Source organism: Nymphalis io, chromosome 10, assembly GCF_905147045.1.
Source record: "Nymphalis io chromosome 10, ilAglIoxx1.1, whole genome shotgun sequence".
Classification (NCBI taxonomy): domain Eukaryota; kingdom Metazoa; phylum Arthropoda; class Insecta; order Lepidoptera; family Nymphalidae; genus Nymphalis; species Nymphalis io.
This window is the reverse complement of record NC_065897.1, coordinates 4,764,908-4,771,327: the sequence shown is the minus strand read 5'-3', so window position 1 is coordinate 4,771,327 and position 6,420 is coordinate 4,764,908. Positions and strand designations below refer to the sequence as shown.

Genomic DNA, 6,420 nt, shown 5'->3' with positions numbered 1-6,420 from the left:
GAAAAACTTCTCAAAAAGGAGGAGGCCTTAGCCCAGTAGTGGGACATTAATAGGCTGAAAGGCTACTTTTTTACTTAAAACCACAATTGAAACTTTTATTTCTATTAGTTTATAGAAAAGCAACAATCATTAAATATCCCATTGCTCGATCAAGTTCTCATCTTAAGAAGGCTTTTGTGGAAAAAGCTGTTCCGGTATAAAATGTTAAAAACACCTGTCCGACAAAATACCTGTTTTCATTTGCTCGGCAAAGAGCACCATGTGAATTACAAAAGCAAATCAACCAAATGAAAACCAACCTATTGATTTCTAAGATAAATAACAAGAACTCGATTGAAATTTCAGATAAAAATTTACATAATCTATCCATTAAACCATCTCTGATCTTAAATATCAATAGTGAAGTTTTCTAATAATCTTTTCTCACGCATTTCATGATTGTATTTCATTTAGCGAGCTTATGCTCAAAACTTTATAGTAATTTTCAAACATGGAGACAGACATAGGTTTGCTAATGAAGTTATGCTATTATTAAATTATATAATTAACACCCATTAACAAAGGTTGCGGTGGTACATATTTTTTAATTTTGCCACCATATATTACTTATTCCAATAGCGCAAATAATACGAAATTGACTCAAACGCTACTGTTTATTTTTAAGTGATTAAACTTATGCTTTAATTTAATATATATAAAGCTAGTTAGATATAGTTATACTGTTTACTATTCTTATCATAAAATAAAAAAGTTGTTTTGTGTAAGTACAATATTATAATCCAATATACATTTCGAACTCTAATTTACGTATTTAACGTAGAGTATTTATTTATTTTATTTATTTTTATAATATAGGTAGGCGGGCGAGCATATGGGCTACCTGGAGGTAAGTGGTCACCAACGTCCATAGACATTGGCATTGTAAGAAAAGTTAACCATCCCAAAGTTGGTGGCGCATTGTCAATGTATGCGACATTGACAATGCGCCACCAACTTTGGGAAGTACGATGTACGATATCCCTCGTGCCTGTAATTACTCTGGCTCACTCATCCTTCAAACTGGAAGTGGGTGGTACCTACCCAGACGAGCTTGCACAAAGCCATACCACCAGTAGTAATGTAATATTAAAACACGTTTTTTAATGAATATAGTATTTAATATTTTTAGTAAGCAACGAATGAATTTTATGCATAAAATCCAATTAAAATAGTATTTTTTACATTCAATTATATATTCAAAGTATAATAAATTTTTAACATCAAGCGGTATTGAAATGTTTTTATCACTATAAGAAGCTGTCTCACTTATAAGTTAAATCAAATCCTACAATATAATTACTACAGTAATAATTACGCTAAATAATGCTTAGTAATTATACGGTCAAGATAAATATAGGTTAACACGCACGGTTTTCAAAGCAAAATTTTATGTAAATGTGCTTGATACGGTTCGCTGGTCTTATATAAATGTATTATAGAAATTACCTATAAAATGTAACTATTTAGTGTATATAATGTAATTTTAAAACTAATAAAGTAACCGTCAGAGAATGTAGATAATATGCACAGTTTTTAACTAATGTTCTTGAATCCAACTAAAATAATTATTATACATAAAATACCATATTTAATATTTAAGCCGTTATTTACCTAGACGTATAATTTTTGCTCTTGTGATAGTTTATGTCATAAATAAAATTATTGACTTGTATTATCGTTGTATATAAAGTATATTAAAAAATACGAATTTTATTCGATAACAAATTACGACTTTTTCACTTGAAGTAACATAGATTATATACCTGAATAATGTAATTATTAGTTATCATTATATTATCTTGCCTCACTAACATGCTTTTATTTGTTTATAACAATTTCGTTCAATTTGTCTTAAAGTCATTTGTTAATGTCAATCGTTACAAGTTACAATTCTTTATAGTCGATTTTTATTTATATTTTGGTTCTTTATTTTGTAACTATACAAATTTATGAATAGCTAAACTTTTAAAAATAAAGGACTACTAAGAGTAAACAAAATTACTAAAGTCAGAATTTTTTTAAATTTCAATTGCGCGTCCTTATACCCGGTACACGATCACGTTACCCTCCATCTCTTCTCATTTCTATATATTTTCTATTTATAACCTATGTATTGTTCGTAATGTTTTCTATTTTTTTAGGTCGTGTGGTTAAGAAACAAATATATTTTTGAAATACGGATAACATGCGACAGATGTAGCCTTTCGCACAAAAAAAAATTAGTAAGCGCCAGAAGCTTTTGTCTTTATAAAAATAAAACGATAAATGGATTTACGAAAAATCACTAACCTCAGCCCAACATTATATGAAAATATAATGAATTAATAAGTTTTAAACTAAAAAATCCACAGCTGTATGATTTTAAAAAAATAAATAATTTTGCTTTATACCAATTCTTAAATATGTTGTTTTGAATGTGACTATGTATGAATGTGATGTGGAATATATGAAAATGTACTTGATTTTATTTAAAATCCATTTTCGAAACGGCTTTGGTAGAATTCGGATGGAGGATTCACAATACAGGCACCTCAGCTAAAGTCTACAGGGGAGTGACGTGGCTGGCATAAATTTGTTGAGCATTAGCACTTTAGGAACATGTACTTACTGGCGTCTGTTCTTTGCTACGTATGACACATCCTCAGCAATAGGAATAAATTATTTCTTAAAGAAAAATCAGTATAAATGGAAAAAACGAATTGTTTTTATCGATTTTTTCATCCTTTTTATAAATAAACGTTTGCTTTCCGGCCACGTTGGTGCTTTAAGCATCGTGATAACAAAGAATTGTTCCCGCGAATTCAATGACACCTCTTATGACATCAATAAAATATTATTAAGCTTTAACTGTGATTTTTTTTTAAAATCTAGTACCTACTACTAAATTTTTTTCTACTAGGTTATTTTTCACTTGAATACTACACATGAATTATAATAATAACTCATTTTAATCGTCGTTCACTAGGATTGACTAGAATTGACTTGAGACTATAATAAGTGATTTCCTATCTCAGAAGATTCGTCGAAAGTCGGGTAGGCTGCATTCCAAAGGAATTAATCCTGCGAACACCCGTCCTTTCTGTTGTGTTACGCGAATAACACACTCATCATGGCATCAGGGTGGAATCACCAGGAGGCAGCCGACCGAGCCGAAGTCGGAACGTCGTCCATGGTAGATAAATTAATAGTATTAAACATTTTGAAAAACAAGTTTTTAATGTGTAAACATCTTAGCGCTCTTAAATGAAGAAAATAAACTTTGAAATAAATTACATAATACAATTTTATACGTTACAAAAGCTTGTCTCGAGAATACATCTTGACACAAGTAATTTTAAGTAGGTATCTATGTATGTATTTGAATTAAATTTACTCAGGAAAATACAAATTACGCGACAAGCTTTTACATCTGATAAAATGATAAAATGTAACAAAATGATGGATTTGATTTTCTTCAAAGTTCATTTTATATTCTGACGTGATTAAAAAAAAGCTTCTATTGAAAAATATTTTTTAGTATCAATTTATTAGAATAGTAAAAACAGTATAAGCTAAGGTTTTGCTTTGAGCCTAAAAATTTTTTACCCATATAAGCAGGGCAATATCTGATTGTGGAAACGTTAATAAATTAAATATTTCCATTACGAAAATCCGAAACAGCATGACTTCTGTAAAGTCGTAGCTAGCTCAAACTTAAGCACAGACACAGAGGAATCAGTCAATAGTCAATGGTCTAGGATCCAGTCAACAGTGAACATCATTGGAAAACAGGTGCTTGGCACTTCGAAGGGAGGCCGCGTCATCGACAAGGAGACGTGGTGGTGGAACGGCTCAGTACAGGAGGCTATTCGAGAGAAAAAGACACAGTTTAAAAAGTGGCAAGAGACCAAATCTCCTGAAGACCGGGACGCGTATAAAGCAGTTAAATGTGCCACAAACGAGCAGTTGCCAAAGCCCGCTACCAGACGTTGTCACCTCTTTATGACACGCTTGAGACACACGAGGGTCAAAAGACTATCTTCCGTTTGGCAAAAGCTCGAGAGAAAGCGACACAAGAATTACAAAATGTCTTTGTGTCAAGGACTCAAATGGCACTTTGGTTTGCGACGCAATTAAGGTGAAGGAGAGGTGGCGCGACTACTTTAACGTGTTGCTTAACACACAACACGGTAATGTCTCTCCTCCAGAACTGCCTTTTAATCTCGGACTTGTTGCCCTGGTAACACTTGTGGTGAGATTGAGTATCATTTCTCCAGTATATAAAGCCAAAGGAAGTGTAGAGTAATCGATTCAAGGCTCCGGCAAGAATGTACTATCTCGAAATGTCAATATGGGTTTCGCCCAGGCTGTGGAACCATAGACCCCATTTTCGCCCTAAGAATACTAGTCGAGGTATTTCTAGACCTACAGAAGGCGTTTGACTGCGCCCCACGCCAAATTATCTGGTGGGCTTTGAAGATAAATAACGTGCCACAAATCTATATTGACATTATCCTAGACATGTACCATGATTCGGAATCTATAGTAAGGACCGCTGTTGGCGACACACACCCTTTCCCGATCACGGTTGGTGTCCACCAAGGCTCGGCCCCGAGTCCTTTTCTGCTCAGTGTAGTGCTTGACGTTGTCACGGCGAAAGCCCATGAGCCGTCTCCCTGGCTCATGATGTATGCTGATGATATTGCACTGGTAGATGAGGACAAGCAGGTATTGGAGCAAAAGGTGAACCAGTGGAAGGGTGTGCTAGAGAGGGGCAGTCTGATGCTAAATGTTGCGAAGACCGAGTATATGGCCTGTGGTAGTACGGACCCCGAACCCATAAAGATAGGCGGAGAATCCGTTATCAAGACGGAAAAGTTTAAATACCTCGGGTCCGTACTGCACGAGTCTGGTATAATCGACCACGACGTCATAGCTCGTATAAACGCAGCCTGGGCCAAATGGCGGGAAGTCACCGGGGTAATCTGTGATCGCAGGATACCGGTGAAATTAAAGGGTCTTGTGTACAAGTGCATCATCCGACCAGTCTTATTGTACGGCGGCGAAACGTGGCCAGCGCTCGTGAGATACATTCAGCAACTTCACGTCGCGGAAATGAAGATGTTGCGGTGGATGTGTGGCGTTACGCGACTAGATCGCATTCATAACGAGCACATCCGTGCTAGCCTTTGCGTTTGCGATGTAGCGGATAAGTTGCAGGAAAGCCGTCTGCGTTGGTTTGGCCACATTAGTCGTAGACCACCAGACTATGTCGGGAACCGATGCCTGGACTTTGTTGTCGAAGACACTAGACCCCGCGGCAGGCCCAGGAAGCGCTGGCTCGATGTTGCGAGGGACGATATGAGAGAGCACGATCTTACTAAGGAGGAGGCTTTAGATCTGGCAAAGTGGAGGCGTAGATGCAGGAAAGCGGTGTTACTAGGCTGAGAAAACGCTAGGCAGAAGAAGAAGACAAAAATCGTGATGAAAGTTAACTCCACGTATTTTTTAATAATACGAATTTACCTTTCAAGATTACAATAAAAAAATAAGCAATTAGTTATATTTATTTACTGATAAAATATGTATGAGAAACAAATATTGTTAATTTGCAAATAGAAATTATGTATAAATATTTTTTTGATTGAATATTAAGGTTCACGTGATAATCTATTTGAACTATTATTAGTATATTAAATGATTACAGTTTTTTTAATCATTTTAATTGAGTTTTATGTCTGATAGAATTAGTTATTATTTGTGTTATTTATATAGGGCACTTTTTTGTACAGAATCTAATATTTTAATGCATTTGCTTTGGAACTGAACAAAATCTTTTTGCCGAGTGTAATACTGGTCATACAGCTGGTCCATTCATATTTTTCTTTGGCTATTATTACAAAACGCTCGTCGTTTTTGAGGTAAAATCAATATTTGCAAATCCTAAGCGATTTCAAGTCAATAGCCAGGTTTATGTAAAACGTCTATTTGAACTTTGTTTTAAAGTTACGTGCAAGATATATAATATTGATACTTCGGGAACTTAACTAAAGTCTGCCGAAAGATGCCGTGCTCAGCATAAATGTATTTAGCGCATTAGTGTTACTAGAGGACATATGTGAACCGGACTGCATTATGCATATCAATGGGCAAGATTATACAGATTTTGTTTAAGGACAGTAGAATGAATTATTTAATATTTATATAGTCCTTTTTTAAATGTTTAATTATTTGTTAATATTTATATCAATTTTAGCACACGTGTAAGTTTAAATCAAAATTTAAATATATTATTATTATTTAATTGTAAATTGCTAAATAAGCTAACTAATTTCATGACTAGATATTTTTATTTATAATACACAAGAAGTTTTTATACGTTTTATTTCGTTGAAAATTTTA

The 6,420-nt window shown here is 34.3% G+C and overlaps 1 pseudogene; it reads left to right on the top strand.

Annotated features, from left to right (window-relative positions):
- The first annotated feature begins 3,148 nt into the window (after positions 1-3,148).
- Positions 3,149-5,466, top strand: LOC126771209 (uncharacterized; annotated as a pseudogene).
- The last annotated feature ends 954 nt before the right edge of the window (positions 5,467-6,420 follow it).